This window comes from Balaenoptera borealis (genome assembly GCF_965194805.1).
Source record: "Balaenoptera borealis genome assembly, chromosome: 10".
NCBI lineage: Eukaryota > Metazoa > Chordata > Mammalia > Artiodactyla > Balaenopteridae > Balaenoptera > Balaenoptera borealis.
In genome coordinates, this window is record NC_138874.1 from 11,405,042 (window position 1) to 11,425,483 (window position 20,442).

Consider the following 20,442-nt stretch of genomic DNA (forward strand, 5'->3'; position numbering starts at 1 on the left):
ACTTCTCTCAAGTGGAAGTTGCTTCTATTAACAGACAGAACCAAATTCTGGGCAAAGACTCAGCTCCAAGAGGCAAAGGCAAGTTCCCACTGCAGGAAATGAGACAGAGGAGACCCCAGCTTGACCAGTCCTCCTGGGAGTCTGACCTGACAGCTGAATGCACATGACTGCAGGTCTGTGCACAGGAAACTGCTGCCCTGCCCGCCTGCCGCCTGGGTGGTCCACTGCTTGCAGAGAGCTGGTGGAGAGTGAGCGCCGGCCTTAGCTAACGTGTTTGCATCTGGCAAACACATCCCTCAGCTGCAGATACCTCCTCCAGCAGCATTCCACTTTTTCTTGCCCTCCTCAGCCTGTGTTGATCATCTTGTTACCACGTGCACAGGGGAATGGGCCAGTACCGAGGGATGAGACTTACTCCTGCTCAGAGCACATTTAAGAGGCCGGCATTTCCTTCTTCCTCCTCAGCTGGACGAGTTCTCCCTCTTGAGCCGGGTGGAAGGTGTGCTGGCGAGGCCCAGGGCTGGAGATGGGAGAGCAGACTTCCCACCCTTGTCCCAGGAGTCGGGGAGGAAGATCTGAAAGCCTTGGAGACTCCACAGCAGTGAGATGGGAGCCGCGGTAGAGGATGGACCTTACCTGACAGCCGCAGTGATGAGGAAAGGCCTGGGGAACTGGTAGTTGGAGATAAAACCATGGTCCCGGCAACTCACAATGTTTCTCTTTCTAAGTCCTTAACCAGCCCAATACAGGACCCCCCAAATCATTCCCACTGATGTTTAAGCAAAGCAGGAGATTGCCACCAGGTCGGCGCCGAGATGAAGTCAGGTTGGGATGGATTTGGCTCTGGCCTCAGAGGACCCGTGACCGCCCATCACGGCTTGCTGCAGGAGCTGGGCTCGCCTAAGTCATTTCATTGACCTCATAATAATGTGAGCCCACGTCTTATGCCACTGAAATTTCTGGACCCCGTAGATGGTGACTCTTGACTGTATTAATTTGTTTTCATTTTAAGTTTTCATTCACTGGATTTTCTGAAACAGGAGCACACTTAGCTAAGCTCTCATTCATCAAGAGAAATGGCCAATGTTGGAAGTAAAAAGTTATGTTCGTGGAGAGCTGCAGGAAACGGACTCTCATTAAGGTGTGGTCAAGCCAAAAAACCCAAAAGGTTATACCTAGAGTTCTTAAACGTTTATGTTAAATTTACACACCCACCAAAGGAGGACATGGTCTATTTTCTTCACAGCACTCACAGTAGACTTATATATTACGATATATAATCCTTATTCTAAAACAACAACAATGAAAGGAGATGTCTATAAAAGCCAATTTTCCATCCTGAAGTCCTGAATCTTCCGAGACCTGAAAATGTAAATGTCAAACCAGAAGCCTATTTCTTTTAAAAAGAAGCACATTTTATCAGCAGATCTCATATCCCTTTCACATTCTCCCTTGCCACACTCACGACTGTGAGCCCTTGGATCGTCTAATCAACCCTTTCAAAGACACACACCAAGTGTGCTACTATTCTTCCTCTCATCATAGACATGACTCCATGTTTTTGTTGTTTTCAGGTTACTTGAGGCAACTGGCATTGTTTTTCATTGTCTTCTAAGTTATTCTAAAATAAAATAAAGTAAAATTTTTCAAAAATAAAGACTTCAGTGTTTTGATACTGAATCTTCTAATATCCTACTCTGGCTTTGAGTGTCTGTTTCCCAAACTGTCAGGGATAAATGCACCAGGATCCCCTAAGAGGAGAAGAAACTTTGGTAATAAATAATCCATGTCCCCAGATACCACAATGCCTAAGCTATACATGATTTACCCTGGGATTTGTTTGGACACGGTATTTTAAGACAGTTAAGTCAAACAGTTTTCATGTTTTAACTTGATTTAAGAGCACACATGAAAATCCTATGGAATTAATTACGTAAAATGAATAGAATTAGCCACGGCACCACAATGACACAGAAAGATATTACATGTGATTAAGTGTGTCAGGGTGAGCCATGGGTCCCTGGGGGAGTATTTGCAGTTTTGTTATGTGACACAACCTGCTGGGGGAAAACATGTAGGACTTACTTATAATCTTGGAGCAGAATCATGACGACTTTACCGAATCGTGGAATATAATAGCTGTAAAAGATCTTAGAAGAACTTTCTAAATCCCTGATAAATAAATGAAAATTAAAACAAGATACTTTTTTTTGATCTGTTGAATGTTAAACCAACCTCTGAATAAAGCCCTTCTTAGTCTAACATTTGGAGCTCCAAACCCCAACAATTTCCCAGTAAAAAGTCCCACCCAACAACAGAGCACCGGAATATTAATACATGATGGAGACACTGAAAGAAATGAAGGGAGAAACAGACAATTCAACAATAATAGTTGGAGACCTCAATACCCCACTTTTAATAATAGATACAAAAACCAGGCAAACGAAAACAATGAAGCAGAAGAATTGAACTCTGAAAACCAGCTACACCTAAGACATCTATAGGATGTCCAACAGTAACACAATACACATTCTTCTCAAGTACACATGGAACATTTCCAGGACAGACCACATGCTAGGCTATAAAATAAATCTTAACAAAGTTTAAAGTATTGAAACAATACAAAGTACATTCTCTAAACACAATGGAATGAAATTATAAATCAGAAATCAATAACAAAAAATGAATTGGGGAAACTCACAAATAAATGGAAGTTAAAACACTACTATATAACCATAAGTCAAAGAAGCAATCAAAAGGGAAATTACAAAATACTTTGAGATGAATGACAATTTTGTAAGACGCAACTTACAAAACTGTACAGGATACAGCTAAAGCAGTGTCTAGAAGGAAGTTTATAGTTGTAAATGCCTTTGTTAAGGAAGAAGACAGATATCAAATCAGTAACCTAACCTTCCACCATAAGACAGTGGGAAGAGCTGAACAAACTAAACCTAAAACAAGCAGAAGGAAGGGAATAAAAAAGATGAGAGTAAAATTTAATGATACACAGAACAAAAAAAGATAGAGAAAAATCAATGAAACCAAAAGCTATTTCTTTGAAGAGGCCAACAAAACTGACAAACATTTAGCTAGATTGTCCAAGAAGAAAAGGAGAGAAAACTCAATTAGTAGAATCAGAAATGAAAGAAGGCACATTACAAATAAACTTACAGGAAAAAAAATCATAAAATATACTATGAACAGTTGTATGTCAATAAATTAGGTAACTTAGATGAAATGGAAAAATTCCTAGAAAGACAAAAACTACTGAAACTGACTTAAGAAGAAATAGACTATCTGAATAGAACTATAATGAATAAAGAGACTGAATAAGTAAAAGCAAACAAAAAAAACCCTAAAAACTATCCAAAAAGAAAAGCTCAGGCCCAAATAGCTTAACTGCTGAATTCTCCTAAATATAATTATTCACAAATTCTTCCCAAAAAAGAAGGGGAGGAACACTTCCCAACTCATTCCATGAGGCCAGCATTACCCCCTCATACTAAAACAGGACAAATACATCACAAGAAAACTACAGACAAATACTTCTAGTGAAAATGAGTGCAAAAGAGTCAACAAAATACTAGGAAATGAAATTCAGCAATATATACAAAAAGCATTATATACCATTGCTAAGTGGGATTTAGTCTGGGAATGCAAGGTTAGTTTAATATCAAAAGTAATTAATATACCACATTGATGGAATAAAAAACAAAAACCACATGATCATCTCAATAGGTGAAAAAAAATTCACAAAATCTAATACTCTTTCATGATAAAAGCACTCAGTAAACTAGAAATACAAGGGAACTTCATCATCCTCATAAAGGCACCCATGAAATTCCATAGCTAACATCATATTTAATGGTGAAAAAAATGGATGCTTTCTTGCTATGATCAGAAACAGGACACAGATACAGATCACTCTCACCACTTCTAGTTAACATCACACTGGAGGTTTTAGCCAAGGCAATTAGGTAAGAAAAAGAAACAAAAGCCATCCATACTGGGGAAGGAAGAGGTAAAACTATCTCTATTCACAGATGATTTGAGCTTGTCTACAGAAAATCCTGAGAAATCCACCAAAAAATATGGATAATTTAGATAAATAAATTGAGAGATACTCCATGATCGTGGTTAAGAAGACTCAATTATTGTCAACATGTCATTCTTCCCAACAATATCTATAGCTTTCATGCAATCCAAATCAAAATCACAGCAAAATTATTTTGTAGATATGCACAAACTGATTCTAAAGTTTTTATAAAGAGGCAAAAGAGGCAGTATAGCCAACACAATACTGAAGGAAAAAAAACAAAGTTGGGGGTCTGACACTAATTGACTTCAAGACATACTATAAAGCTACAGTAATCAAGGTAGTATGGTATTGACAAAAGAATAAATGGATAAATGGAACAGAATAGAGAGCCCAGAAATAGACCCATAAATATTGTCACTAATTTTTTATAAAGGAGCAAAGGCAATAAAATGGAGCAAAGATAGGTTTTTCAACAAACGGTGCTGGAACAACTGGACATCCACATGCAAGAAAATGAATCTAGACACAGACCCTACATCCTTCACAAAAATAAACTCAAAATGAATCGTAGACCTAAATGTAAAATGCAAAACTATAACACTCCTAGAAGGTAATATACTAGAAAACTTACACGACTTGATTATGGCAACGACTTTTTAGTTACACCACCGAAGGCACAATCCACGAAAAATATAGTCAATAAGCTGGACTTCATTAAAATTTAAAATTTCTCTGTTGAAGACAATGTCAAGAGAATTAGAAGACAATCCAAGGACTGAGGAAAAATATTTGCAAACGACATATCTGATAAAGGACTGTTATCCAAAATATAGAAAAACCTCTTAAAACTCCACAATAAGAAAACAAGCAAAAATGATTTAAAAATGATTAAAAAATGGGTCAAAGACGTTGACAGACATCTCACCGAAGAAGATATACAGATGGCAAAGAAACATATGAAAAGATGCTCCACATCATATGTCATCAGGGAAATGCAAATTAAAACAACAATGAGGGCTTCCCTGGTGGCGCAGTGGTTGAGAATCTGCCTGCCAATGCAGGGGACACGGGTTCGAGCCCTGGTCTGGGAAGATCCCACATGCCGCGGAGCAACTGGGCCCGTGAGCCACAATTACTGAGCCTGCGCGTCTGGAGCCTGTGCTCCGCAACAAGAGAGGCCGCGATGGTGAGAGGCCCGCGCACCGCGATGAAGAGTGGTCCCCACTTGCCACAACTAGAGAAAGCCCTCGCACAGAAACGAAGACCCAACACAGTCATAAATAAAAATAAATAAATAAATAAATAAAAGAACGTGAATGTCTAAAAAAAAAAAAAAAACAACAATGAGATGCCACTGCACACCTATTAGAACTGCCAAAATCTGGAACACTGACAAAACCAAGGAGTGGAGAGCATGCGGAACAACAGGAACTCTCAGTAACTGCTGGAAGGAATACAAAATAGTACAGCCACTTTTTTTTTAAGGGCAGTGAGAATATTCCATATAATATTATAATTGATGGATATATGTCTTTATACATTTGTCCAAACCCATAGAACATACAACACCAAGCGTGAACCCTAATATAAACTATGGACTTTGGGTGATTATGATTTGCCAATATAGGTTCATCAATTGTAACAAAGGCACCATTCTGGTGAGGGATGTTAATAATGGGAGAGACTGTGTGTGTGGTGGTGGGGCAGGGGTTATATGGGAAATCCCTGAACCTAACTCTCACTCTTGCTGGGAACTTAAAACTGCTCTAAAAAAATTAAGTCCTTAAAAATAAACGATTAGATCTAATAAATTAGTTCAGCAGTTTTGCAGGATATAAGCCCTATACATAAAAACCTTTTTTTGCACTTGTAATAAATAATCAGAAAATGAAATTAAGAAAACACATCCTTTTGCCATAGCACAAAAAATACTCAGTAATAAATTTAACAAAATACATCCAAAAGTTATACTCTGAAAACTACAAAACATTGTTGAAAGAAACTCAAGAACATCTAAATAGAAAGACATCCCATGTTCCTGGATCAGAAATCTTAATATCATTAAATGGCAATATTCCCTAAATGGATCTACGTATTCAATGTAATTCCTATAGTAATCCCTGCTGACCTCTTTACAGATATTGACAAACTGATTATAAAATTCAGATTGAACGGCAGGAACCCAAATGCTCAAAATAATCTTCAAAAAGAAGAACAAAATTTTAAAAGTCAGACTTCCTGATTTCAGAGGTTACTACAAAGAAACTACCACCAAGACATCATGGTAATGGCATTACAATAAACATATCAATCAAGGGAATAGAATCAATGGGACTTCCCTGGCGGTCCAGTGGTTAAGACTCCGTACTTCCAATGCAGGGGGCACTGGTTCGATCCCTGGTCGGGGAACTAAGATCCCACATGACGCGCAGGGTGGCCAAAAAAAAAAAAAAAGGAATAGAATTGGGAGTACAGACATAAACCCATACATCTATGATTAACTGCTTTTCAACAAGTGTGCCAAAACCATCCAACAGAAAAAGAACAGTCTTTTCAACAAAAGATACCAGGATAACTGTATATCCACGTGAAAAAGGATGACACTGGACCCTTACCTCACACCATATATGATATTAAATCAAAATGGATCAAAGACCAAAATATAAGAGCTAAAACTATAAAACTTTTAGAAGAAAACATAGGAATAAATCTTCATGACTCTGAATTTGGCAAAGGATTCTTAGATTTGACACCAAAAGCATGAGAAGCAAAAGAAAAAACATAAATTGGATGAAACTTGAAAACATTATGCTAAGTGAAAGAAGTCACTCATAAAACATCACTTATTACTTGATTCCATTTAAATGAAACTTCCACAAGAGTCAAATCTATAGAGACAGAAAATAGATTAGTGGTTGCTTAGTGCTGGTAGATAGAGTGGGGAAGAGGGTAAGGCTAAAGGGTGCAGTGTTCTTTCTGAGGTCATGAAAATGTTCTAAAATGGACTGTAGTGATGGTTGCATATATCTGTGAATGTACTAAAAACTACTGCATTGTACACTTTGAATGGCAAATTGTATATGTGAATTATATTTCAAAAAACTGTTAAAAAAAACCAGATGTTTCAAGAAACAGAAGAAAATTTTAAAAATTAATTGTGATCAGTGTGCCTGAAGAGATTTAATAAACTGGGGATTCATAAATATTGTATATCTGTTAAATAAGAATATAGTATAATAAAAGAGAATGAATAAAAAAGTTTTAAAAATAAATAAAATGAATCAATAAAGTGGAGAATAAATTAATACTTAGAGTCTTGAGCAAAACACAAGGGGAAAGAAAACATAAAAAAAATAATAATAAAAGAGATACATGAATCAATTCAGGAGACCCAATTTTGAACTAATAGGGGTCAGAGAGTGAAAGAACTGAAGAAATAGAGGGAAGAAAGAAAAAAAGAAGAACATTTTCCCCAGAGCTAAAGTACACAGTCTTTCAGAGTAACAGGCTCGCTGAAATCCTAGCACAAAGAATTCAAAGAAATAAACAAAACAAAACTCAAAAGACAAAACCTGTAAGTCAACGTAACCTTATAAATGTCAGGAGAAAGATCCTAAAAAGCTGCCACAGAGATTAAAAAAAAAAAAAAAAGTCACTTCAGAAGGAGAAATATCATCCTGGAATCTACAGTACTGAATGACAGATGAAAAATGGACAAATTCCTTCAAAGTCTGAAGAAAAATTATTTTCTAACCTAAATTCTATATCCAAATATCTGTTAATGTAAAATTTAAAAATATATATTTTTAGACAAGAAAAATGAGACCTGATCCTCTGCAGCTTTGCTTTGATCGGTCTCCAAGTGGGTCTGTTGACTATTTAGGGTGCACTTCCAATCTGAGAACTCCTCTGTCTTCAACTCTGAACAACTCTCAGCTATTTTCTCTTTAAATATTGTTCCTCTGTTATTCCCTTTATTCTATTCTTCTGGAACTTCTGTTATAATTGAATGGTGAATTTTCTCCTTTATCTGTTTTCCTTGCCTTTTAACTACTATTTCTAGCTTTTAAAAAATTGTTTTTTCTCTTTTTGTTGCTTTTCAGGTGAATTCGTCAGTACTACCTTCATATTACTAATCATCTTCAGTTGTATCTAGTCGAGAGAACGTCTCATCTGTAGCATATACCTATCGGATTCCTACCATGTAGGATGAGGACATTCAAGCCCCCATCCTTTGCTCCCTCTTTCCCAACCCCTCTGTCAGACCACACTTGTACTATTAACATGTCAATTCTAGTGACATTTACATTCTGACCTGCAAGTACAACCATGCCTTTCTAGCTCTTTGTACACACTGATGCTAAAATCTGAGAATAAATAAAGAGAAAAATCTATTGCAGCAATAACAACATTATGATTCAGTTCATGGCCAAAGAAGTGCTTAACATTTTCAAAATACGTAGAAGCATATTTTTATAATCTCAGGGGACAGAAGTATTTCTTAGACAAGAAACATGTATTGATAAACCACAAATGAAAAGTATTCATAAATGTGAACGTATACAAACAAAAAAGACCCTATAAACAAAGTACAAATAAAACCCACAAAACCTCACAATACAAAAAATTATTTTGCAATGCAGAAAATTGACAAAGAACTTATCCAGACTATATAAAGAATTACAAATCAATACAGAAAAGACAACTTAATTGAAAAGTAAACACAGAAATTTGCCAAAGAGGACATCCAAATGGCCAATAAGCATATGAAAATACAGTCACCCTCACTAGTAAGGAAGGAATTGCTAATTAAAACTATAAAATACCATCTATTTCATAAGCATCAAATTGGCAAAATATCCAGTCTTCAATACCAAATATTAGTAAGGATACAGAATAATCCTCTATATTCCTTATACTCCTTTTACACATTTCCAGTGTAAACTCAGATAGGTATAAACACTTTGGAGATATTAATTGTTAGATATTATCTAGCTTGATAATTAGATAGTAAGATATTGGTCACTGGGAATACATTTTTAAAGCTGAATATGCTCCTAACTTCTGACCTCAGAATCTCACTTTGTGGTACACACCCTGGAGCAACTTTTACACGTGTACAAAACAAACAAACAAACAAAAACAACAACAACAACAAAAAATACACCAATGTTTTCTGCAGTGCTGTTTTGAGTAGCACAATACTGGAAATAGCTTAAATGTCTACCAACAGGAAAAAGATAAAGCATTATTCAGCTGCAATGGAATAGAATACCATGTAGCAGATAAAAACATATCTATGTGTCAACATAAATAAATATAATAAATAATGTTAAACAAGTAGGTGGCTGCATTCTTACATACAGTTCTTATATACATTTTGAAAACATACCTAATGATGGTATATAATTTTTATACATCTACAGATATGTTGTAAAGCATAAAACTATGCATAAAACTATGCATAAAAATGATAAACACTCAACTTGCCATAGCGATTGTCTCTAAAGTTGTAGGAAGGTCTCAATTCTATCTTTAATGCTCTATTACTTAAAAAAAAAATGAAAATGGCACAATGGTAGGTGTTAAGTAAGCTGGGTGGTGCAGTCCTGTAGATTTATTCTGCTGTTGTCTACTCTTCTCTGTAGGTTGTTCTAGGCATAGAGCTAGTGGTCACGAGTGCAAGTTTGTAGCTGTACTGCCTGGTTGGGAATCCCAGCTCTTGCACTTAATAGCTGTGTGATCTTAGGTAAGTTACTTAAGCTCTCTGTTCTCCAGTTTCTTCACTTGTGAAACAAGGATAATAATAGTATCTACTTCAGAGAACCTTTGTGATATTAGATGAGTTAATGTATCAAAATCACTTAGCCGAGGAACAAGCATAGAGTGAACCCTAAATAGACATCAGCTATTATTAGAAGATTTGAAATACATTAAAATGTTGATTAAAAAACACAAGTTGTAGAATGATAAATAAAATCTGATTCTATTTATGCAAGCTTTATTGTTTATAAAGGTATACCTCGAAGGTAAATATAGGAAAACATAAACCGAGGTTATATACCTTTCTGCATGTTGGTTACCACTGGAGAGGGAGAGGGGAATGAGATCCCCTCATTCATCTATCCATCAGTAAGCACTTCAACCATCTGTAATAACCGCAAACACACACAAAGTGCTTCCTAACCAGCCAGGCGCTATTTACATGCTTTACATATGTGGACTGCTGAAATCTCATAGTGACTCTGAAGCACAAAGAAGGTTAAGTGACTGGTCGAAGGTCACTCATGAGTAAAGATTTTGCATTGTAGAAAACTGACAAAGGATTTACTAGTATTCAGAATATACAAAGAATTATATATCAGGATTCGAACCAGTCTGGCTCCAGAGTCTATGTTCTTAATCTCCATATGCTTCTCAAATAAATAAACGTTTCATTTATAAAAACAGATGATATTTTGACAGATGAATGGATAAAGATGTGGTATATATACACAATGGAATACCACTCGGTCATAAAAAAGAATGAAATAATGCCATTGGCAGCAACATGGATGGACCTACAGATGATTATACTAAGTGAAGTGAGTCAGACAGAAAGACAAATACCATGTGATATCACTTATATGTGGGATCTAAAAAAATGATATAAATGACCTTTACAGAAATAGACTTTCAGACATAGAAAAAAAACTTATGGTTACCATAGGAGATAGTGGAGGCGGGGAGGGGTAGAGTGATAATTTAGGAGTTTGGGATTAACATATACACACTACTATGTATAAAATAGATAAAAAACAAGGACCTACTGTATAGCACAGGGAACTATATTCAATGTCTTGTAATAACCTATAATGGAAAAGAATCTGAAAAAGAATATATGTATATATATACACATATATATATATATATACACATATATATGAATATATGTGTGTGTATATATATATATAAAACTGAATCACTTTGCTGTACACCTGAAGCTAACATAACATTGTAAATTAATTACACTTAAATAAAAAATTGTTGAAAAAAAATTAAAAAGTAGGGACTTCCCTGGCGGTCCAGTGGTTAAGACTCCGCCTTCCAAGGCAGGGGGTGCGAGTTCGACCCCTGGTCAGGGAACTAAGATCCCACATTGCACGGTGTGGCCAAAGAAATAAAAAGATAAAATAAAATAAAAAAGTAAAAATAAAACATATGATATTTACCATCCATATAGCCAGCAAAGAATTAGGAATTAGAATTTATGAAGAGCTCTGACAAATTCATAGGAAAATGATAAAAAAAAACTCAATTGACAAAAACAGGCAAAGGAAATGTACAGGAAATGCAGAGATGAGGAAAGAGAAAAGTGTTAAGAATCCAAGAAATGCAAATTAAAATAATAATGAAATATAAATGTATATCCATCAAACTGGTCGAAAATTGAAAATCTGATGACAGCAAGTGTCAATCTTGTAGAACAGAAGGAACTCTCATACATCCAGTAGGTGTGTAAATCTGTGTGGCTACTTTGGAGAACAATTTGGCAATTATCTAGAAAAGTCAAAGGTACATAGTCCTTTCAGCAGGACAATTCCCCATCTAGCTCCCTCTGATACAAAATCTCACAAAAAGACAAGGACAAGAATATTCATTGCAACTTTCTTGCTAACAGGGAAAACACTAAAAACATTCCAAATAGCTACCAACAAGACTAGGAAAAGTATGATATATTCATAGACTTATGTACTATACAATTGTTAGAACAAATTAGAGTTGCAAGTTCATAAATATTAAAAAACAATGTTGAAAGCAGAATAGAGCAAATGTCATGATGATATGCAGACAATAGCACAAACTACATAAAGTCTGAAAACCAACAAAATAATTTTATACAGTTTGTGGTTATATTTATCTACTGATGACACAAAACAGTGGTTCTCAAAGGGTCTCTGAGACCTTTACAAGGGATTCTGTGATGTCAAAACTATTTTCATAATAATACTGAGATTCTTTTCAATCTTATTCCATCATGAAGGTACAACAGAGTTTTCTAGAGGCACACGACATGTGACACCACAATAACTGAATGTAGAAATAGATATCAGATCCAGTAGCCTTTTATTAAGCCAGACATAAAGAAATTTGCAAAATATAAAACAATGTCACTTTTCCTTTACTTTGGAAAATGGAGCTATTTTTCATTAAAATGTTAATTACACTAATGTGTAATGAGTTTACCATTTTAAATAAATTAATAAATATTTCTAAAACTTCTCAGTCTTTGTTTCAAATGCTGTAAATCTGGAGAGTGACATTCCACATAAAGAAAAATATATTGGGGTCCTCACTAAATTTCAAGAATGCAAAAGCATTCTGAGACCAAAATGTTTGAGCACTGCTAGTATAAAAGCACACGTGGGAAAGATGACTATCAAGTTCAAGGTTCCGGTTACTCCCTGGAGGGGAGGAAGAGACAGAATGATGGGGTCTGGGCGGGGGAGTACAAATCTGCAACATTTTTTTTCTTAAAAAACTGAAGCAAGGTATAGCAACACAGAATTCAACAAAGCTGGATGGTGGTTACATTGTTTTTTGTACCTTTTGTATTTTAAATAGTTCAGAATAAAAATAGATACAGTTGTAAGCATATTATTTAGACGGATGGAAGTAATTACCAGAAATACTAATAACCAAAATAGTTAAGAAGTTTCCAATCCGGCTTGAGACTAGAGGTGGGCGAGCAAAGTGGAAGATGCCAGCTCTTCACAGCGGCTCTTTTGTAACATTTCATCTGTTACGATGTACACCCACTGCACTTTCATAAAAATAGAATCATCCCAACAAAGTAAATAAGAAAAAAAGGAAAAAATTATGTGAACTATGCAAAACATAGAGATGAGAATAAAATCTGGAAGGAAATGAAGTCAAATTAAAAAAACAATTGTATTAGAATGTTGGGATTATGGATAAATTTTCTTTTCTTTCATTTCCATATATTTCGTAATGCATGTGTTGCTCATACAATAGGGGATTATTTTAAAATCAGCAATGTATCAAAAAAGACACATAATTATTTTTGTTTTCTCCTGGGGAAGAAACTGATTATGGCTGTCACATTGTTTTTGGTTTTTTATTCCTTAGGTTCTTTTTACATCAGTAGCTACCAACCTTTTTTACCTTAAAGACTATTATCACAGGTAGATTTCTTTTTTTATCTTGTAACTATAGAAGCCTCTCTTTAGAGATGCAATTAAGTTCATGAAATAATACAAAATTGTCACCAGTGTGTTAACCATGACATGGTCTCTTTCAGTGTTCTCTTACAACCATGCTAAATCAAATATTAATTTTGATATAAATGACTTGATCCAGATCGGAGGTCCAAGTGGACTATTTACTGTGCTTTTTATTACGTACCATTTCCTCTGACTCTGTCAGTCTAACAGCTGTTTGCTGGATATAAGCAGAATCCCTGGAGTCTGGCAGTGAGAGAGGGGAATTTACCAGGCAGGAATTGGCCTGGCTCTATATTCACGGGCTGGACCAAAGCAGTCAAGGTGGACACACATGTCCGTAAAGATGATGGCTTGAGCCCAGAGGGCACTGACCAGCACCCCTTCCCATGCATCATGAGAAGCAGTGACCAAGGAAGGGTCTAGGAGGTTTTGCTTTGTCTTTAATATGGAGCATCTAAAGAACGACTTCCAGGGTATGAGATAAACTAAGGGAAGGCAGTTTCACCGAAGTCTCCCAAAAAGGTGGAGACAAAGGCTTTATTTGGGCAAAGTTGAAAGGACCATGCCTATGCTGGGCCCAGGTTAGATGAAAAAATGAAGAAAAGAATTTCTACATATGGAATCATAAGTAAATACTTTTTGAGGAAAAAGGAACATTCAGTGGGTGATCAAGGGGTGTATCAGTTTCCTAGGACTGTCAAGACAAATTACCACTAATTAGGTAGCTTAAAATAACAGAAATTATTCTCTTAAGTTCAGGAGGTGAAAAGTCCAAAATCCAGGTGTCAGCAAGGTTGATTCCTTCTCGAGGGTCTGAGGGAGAATCTGTTCCACCCTCTCTGAGCTTCTATTGTTGCCAGCATTCCTTGGCTTATAGCTGCATCACTTCAATCTCTGCCTCCTTTGTCCTCTGACCTTTTTCTCTGTGTCCTCTTTTCCTGTAAGGACACTAGTAGTCATTGGACATACGGTCCACACTAAATCCAGGATGATCTCATCTCAAGATCCTTAATTAACTATATCTGCAGAGATGGTATTTCCAAATAAGATCACATTCTGAGATTCCAAGTAGACATGAGTTTGGGGGTATAGTATTCAATCTACTCTAAGGAGCCAGGCAAAATAAAAGTGTTAAAGGCACAGGTGCACTGAATCCAATTCTTGTCACAAGTGAAGGGAAACTGATTAAAGATAGGCCATTTGAGAGAACTCTGTATTAACAACACTCATTGCAGAGAAAGTCCTTTAACTCCTCCAAAGCAAAAAAATAAAATAAAAAGATTTCTGCTTTGTTCTGTCTACTCATCATCCCATCCAAGGATCTACTCATCAATATGATTACTGAACACCTGTATGTTTTTGCACTGTGCTGGGTACGATGTACTTATACTGGAAACTGAGGCTTCACCGGAATCATTTAGTTGTAACAGAATATAACCTCATTCACCTTCAGGTAAGCTGTAATGCTGCTTTGGTTTGCAAACAAAACTTCTGCTATAAAATGGGCACAGGACTAGAAGAGCATTTACAAGAATAACTGTAAAACATGCTACAGTTTTGCTACTGTCATTTAAATCTGCTGTGTGTGTGTGTGTGTGTGTGTGTGTGTAGACAGATGATAGATAGATAGATAGATAGATAGATAGATAGATAGATAGATAGATAGATAGACAGACAGACGGGATGGATAGCTCAATGTATGCTTTCAAATCTCATTTTCTCTTCCTGGACAAGCAAGATTACATTGCACCTTCAGTCTCCTTTGCAGTTAAGCTGGGAGCATGTTACTGGATTCTGGCCAGTGAAATTAGGTGACAGGGATGTATGCCATTTCAAGGTCGGGAAAAATATTCTTCTTTCCCTTCCGTGGAGACCATGTGCCAAAGGTCTTCAGTTCAAGATGGAAGAAGCATGGATCCCTAAAGAACATGGAGGAGAAAGACCAGGTAGACCCACTGGATTCACATCAGACATTGATAAGAGTAAGAAACCAACCTTTAATGCAGTAAGCCATTGAGAATTTGGGGTTATTTATTACAGAAGTTGTGGTACTTTCCCATGGGTACCTGCAGGCACTTTCTCCTTCCCACCTGCTACCTGATGATGCTTGCTAATCAACCTGCTTGCTTTCACCATCCGAAATTATCTTGCTTTTATACTAGCTTATTCTTTTATTATTTGTCTCTTCTCCTTAGAATGCAAGCTCTGAGTGTGGGAACATTAGCTTTTTTCTTTCCCGCTAAATACCTAGTGCTAAAACATGGTAGGTTCCCAATAAAATTTTGTTAAATGAGTGAATAAATGAACAAACAAACAAAATTTCCTTCTCTTCATCCAAAGAACTGGTCAGCAAGTTTTACCAACTGTATTTCTTAAATATCTCTCAGACGTGTTCCTTCCTCTCCATCATCTGTGACCACGTTAGTTCCAGCCCTCACTTTTTCTTGCTTAGGTGAGAAAACAGCCTTCTGGTCTACCTATGGCTGCCCTAACACTCTATCCTCCCTTCTCTACATCACCACCAGATGGACTGAAACACAAAACTAATCATGTCACAGCTCTGGTTAGAGCCTTCCCATGACTCCCCATGGTCTATACTAGACAAGACCTGATGCCCTGAACGTGGTATGTAAAAGGCCCTCTGAAAAATGGTTCTGATGAACCTAGTGGCAGGACAGGAATAAAGATGCAGACGCAGAGAAAGGACTTGAGGACACGGGCGGGGGGGGGGGGGGCGGGGAAGCTGGGATGAGGTGAGACAGTAGCACTGACATATATACACTACCAAATGTAAAATAGATAGCTAGTGGGAAGCAGCTGCATAGCACAGGGAGATCAGCTCAATGCTTTGTGACCACCTAGAGGGGTGGGATAGGGAGGGAGATGCAAGAGGGAAGGGATATGGGGATATATGTATATATATAGCTGATTCACTTTGTTGTACAGCAGAAACTAACACAACACTGTAAAGCAATTATACTCCAATAAAGATGTAAAAAAAAAAAAAAAAAAGGTCCTCTGTGACCTGGGCCCGTTCTTGTTCTCAGCACCCTCCTGCACCACTTCCTACCTCACCCTCTCTGCTCCAGTTAAATCGAACGATCTGCATTACTCAAATATTCCATGCTTCTTTTTTTAAAAATTAACTTTTTACTTTAGAATAGTTTTAATTTACAGAAAAGGTGAAAAGATACTACAGATATATCTGTATATCTGCATATAGGCATCACATAGTTTCTCCAATTATTAACATCTTACATTACTTTGATACATTTATCACAATTAATGAATCAATATTGATATATTATTGACTAACATCCATACATTATTCAGGTTTCCTTCGTTTTACCTAATGTCCTTTTTCTGCTTCAGGATCCCATCCAGAGCCCAGAGTACAATTAGTTTTCATGTCTCCTTAGACACCTCTTGGCTGTAATAGTTTCTCAGGCTTTCCTAGGTTTTGATGATCTTAAGATGTACTTGGCCAGGTGTTAACGTAAAGTGTCTCTCAGTTGGGATCTGTCTGATGTTTTTCTCATGATTAGACTGGGGTTATGGGTTTTGGGAAGGAAGACCACAGAGATAAAGTGCCCTTCTCATCACATCTTATCAAGGGTACATGCTACCAACATGACTTACTGTGATACTGACCCTGATCACTTGGCTAAGGTCGTGTTTGTCCGGTTTCTCTACTGTAAAGTTACTACTCCACTCTCCCCTCCTCCTTAACTCTCCTCTTTAGAAGGACATCACTATGGATATCACTAAGACACCTCCTTAAGGCAGAGTGTCTACAAAAATTATTTGGAATTCTTCTCCAAGGGAGATTTGCCTTCTCCCTCATTTATTAATTTATTCAACTGTTTATTTATATCAGTATGAATTCGTGCATATTTATTTTATACTTTGTGTTATAATCAAATACTGCTTTGTTTATTTCGTTGTTCACTTGTTGCAACTTTGTCCACTGGAAGCTCTTTCCATGGGTTCCTGTGCCCCTAAGCCATACCCCCATCATTTTGTTAAGCACATCCTTAGTTCATGTTCTTATTTATTTATTTATTTATTTGTTTGTTTGTTTGTTTGTTTGTTTGTTTATGGCTGTGTTGGGTCTTCGTTTCTGTGCGAGGGCTTTCTCTAGTTGCGGCAAGTGGGGGCCGCTCTTCATCGCGGTGCGCGGGCCTCTCAGTACCGCGGCCTCTCTTGCTGCGGAGCACAAGCTCCAGACGCGCAGGCTCAGTAATTGTGGCTCACGGGCCCAGTCGCTCCGCGGCATGTGGGATCCTCCCAGACCAGGGCTCGAACCCGTGTCCCCCGCATCGGCAGGCAGACTCTCAACCACTGCGCCACCAGGGAAGCCCTGTGTTCTTAGCGTGACAAGACATTCCAGGCTCATCTGCATATTGCTGCCCCAGCCCTAAAACCAGCATGTCTCCAGGGAGTCTTGGTTCCTCTTACTGGAGAAGGGTATTGGAAATGAAGATGCGTGCACTGAGCCTACCCAGTGGTCTTCTACCTCCGTGCTTCCTTCGCGGGTCGCCTCTCTCGGAACCCCTACTCCTCCTCCATCCCTCTTCCCTGCGAAATAAGTCTTCATTATCTTCAAGGCTCAGTGCAGGTACCTCTTTTAACAGGGAAACCTCTCTGCCTTCCCTCCAAGGTAGAGGGTTGGGTCCTGCTCTGCTGTCACACGAGCCCCTTTTGCACTACATTGTACTGAAGTCCATTTGTTTGACTCTTCCACTGGCTGAGCTGCCTTTGGGCACAGACTGTGTTTTCAGCTTCTAAGAAAAGAGTCAGACTCAGAAAGGCCCTACCACTAGATATTTCTTTTGGCAAATGCATTCATAAATGCCTAACTAAATGTCTTGTGCGCAAAATATTTTGATGTTCTTCATGGACCTTGTTGAGACTAGTGAACAATGTCATCCCTAGAAGCAGTTCCCAGAAATGCCTGAGCTAGGAACTAACGAATTTGCTTAATGTAAGAATCAATCCAGGGTGCTGTATTACGGGAGGTAAGCTGGGCATAAAACATACTCTTAGGACAGTATAAATCTCAGGCTAATCACACTACATGTCACCAGCAACATCTTTCTTTTTTAATTTTTCTGGTAGATAAAAGTTTGAGAAAATGACACTTAACCAAGAATAAAAGTCTGAATGGTGTATGAAAGAGCAAGGCCGGTGGTGACCAACAGGTGGTTCCAGACCTGACAGATTCCCAAAGGCAGCATGAGAGTCCTCAAGCTCTTTCCCGTAGTTTCAACAACCTGGCAGACAGCATAGCCTAATTACATCATTAAGTGTCTGCATCTGGCCAGGTTATAACACTCTGGGTGGCAGCCCTGGATATCACACTGGTCAACAGTTGTTAAACAGAGTTATGTATGGCTTTGATGGATGAACAATGAGGCAATAACTAGTCACTCAATAAATCCAGTGGGCAGATAAAACTATTTCAAAATGTAGAGAGCCCTTGGGAAGCTTTTCTACTTTTTCATTTCAAATAAAGGATAATATGTGGGATTAAAGATTTTGCATGAGTGATGGTGGGTACGACCATCTAGAAGGCAAGAAGCCTATTTTAGAATCCAACAGCAGAATCCCTTCCTTCACCCTTGCTGTCTGCTTCCTTACATTACTGCCCAGTACCAGAACACATCTTATCAGAGCACCAACTTAGGGTGATTTGCCAGCCTCAGAGGTGATCTTAATGTTCAAAGTCCTGCGGATACTGTGGATGGGGCAGTATCTTGTAGGGTCACAAGCTCTGTCTTGGCATCAGAAGACCTGTGTACACGACCCATTCTGCCTTGCAGGCCAGGTGGCCTGATGTATCCCACGGGCAACCAGAGCCTCAACTTCCTTGCTACAAAAGGAAAGGATGGATAGGGGGTCTTTCCAAAATCTAAATTCTCCATAGCTATGCCTTTATGAGGCTTTCTGAGAACGAGCTGCTCATTTACTGCATCAAGCTTGCATTCCTAGGATCCTGAAGCAGCAACTGAATACTCTGGGGCCATGTGCTAAATGGTACCTGTGAGGAGTGAACTATGAAATGCTTTTATTCAGCAGGACAAGCCTGGGAACAGTGTGGTGAATTTTCAGGGTTCAGGGAAGGTTAGAGACCTGTGCTCAACTTTCGAAGCCATTTCCCAGCCTACGATCTTGGGCTCTTTCTTTCTTCAGAAGAAAGAAAATAACTCACAATAAAAAAAATTATGTAGCACCAAAAGAATTCCTGCTAATTAGAATCTTCTACAACCTAATGTTCCTGGGTGTTACTAAAAGAGAAAGAACGAACTTCTAAAGAGTAGTCTGAATTCAAGCAAACTTCTAGCAAGCTAATCCCCCTACTGCCAGTTTAGAATACAGATAAAGCACAATCTAAAAGAGAAAAGGAAGGAAGGGAGGGGAAAAAAGAAAGGGAAAGGTATTCTACTGCCAGAATATTTGACTGCTGACATCAGGAAGAACAAGGTTATAGTAACAGCCTGCTTCTGCCCATGGATTTAGCTAGATTTCTAAGTACAAAGAGAGCACTTTGTTACAATGGGAATGGAAATATACTAGAGAATTCACCCAAGGGTAAATAAATAACTACAGAGGAACAGGAAATCTCTGAAAGCCAATAAATAATGAATAGGAACCAAAAACATTTAAAAAATTGGTCAGAATGGTTAACACTACAACAGGATGAAATCCCCTAAGGTAACAATAAAGTAACTACTTCTTCAAAACTGGTTTTCCAAACCTCTGCAGGAGATAGAATGGCATGCAAGAGCTTACCCACGTGGCCTCAGGAATCCCTACAACAATACAGAATCTCATTTTCAACCCTGTTGTCTAACTTGATATCCCCAACCTAAACACACATCTTCTTGTTCATGAGCTTCTCGGAGCAATAGTAATGAGGCCACACTGCATCTCAAACTGTCCTTGAACGGACCATCAGAATGTGTCAACTGATTAACCCCTGGCTCTTGGCATTTACGGATTTCACAGTTGTAATTTTAGCCACCCAATCTAGCAGGAGTTCCTAAATGCTTAAGACAGGGGAAATGCATGGCTTTTTTTTTCCCCTGAGGCTTGAATTTTAATCACATTGGCTGAGCTATAGATGGGTCTGAAGACATCTAGTAAGGGAGGAAATATGATGGTTAAGTGCCCATT

The 20,442-nt window shown here is 37.8% G+C and overlaps 1 protein-coding gene and 1 long non-coding RNA gene across 3 annotated transcripts in view; both read right to left on the bottom strand.

Annotated features, from left to right (window-relative positions):
* SLC35F3 (solute carrier family 35 member F3) overlaps positions 1 to 20,442 on the bottom strand; it is a 321,601-nt gene that overhangs the window by 209,689 nt on the left and 91,470 nt on the right. The window lies entirely within an intron of this gene.
* LOC309635972 lies at positions 4,278 to 12,475 on the bottom strand. Its single transcript, XR_014249131.1, has 2 exons — positions 5,398 to 12,475; positions 4,278 to 5,064 (listed from the first exon to the last, which is right to left on the bottom strand). It is a non-coding gene; the product is annotated as an uncharacterized lncRNA (long non-coding RNA).